The sequence below is a fragment of the Neophocaena asiaeorientalis genome, unplaced genomic scaffold (genome assembly GCF_003031525.2).
Source record: "Neophocaena asiaeorientalis asiaeorientalis breed wild unplaced genomic scaffold, Neophocaena_asiaeorientalis_V1.1 scaffold59, whole genome shotgun sequence".
Lineage (NCBI taxonomy): Eukaryota > Metazoa > Chordata > Mammalia > Artiodactyla > Phocoenidae > Neophocaena > Neophocaena asiaeorientalis.
The window spans coordinates 16,589,925-16,590,193 of NW_020174268.1; positions in this window are offsets into that span (position 1 = coordinate 16,589,925).

Sequence of the window (269 nt, forward strand, 5' to 3'; positions counted from 1 at the left end):
GTGGGAGGTTTGGAACACAAGTTTCTTTGAAGAAGCCACTTGGAGTTCTGTGGATGGCATACATCCAAGACTTCGTTATACATGCAATGTCACTGAGCATTTTTCTGAGTGCCAGCAAAAGCCCTTCACAGGACTAACTCATTTAAACCTCACAGATCTCTGTGAGGTGGGATTAATGTCATTTTACACTCAGTTGAGGAAATTGAGTCATGGAGAGGTCTGAAACCTACTGACATCATACAACTTGTAAGAGGGGGAGCTGGGAATGT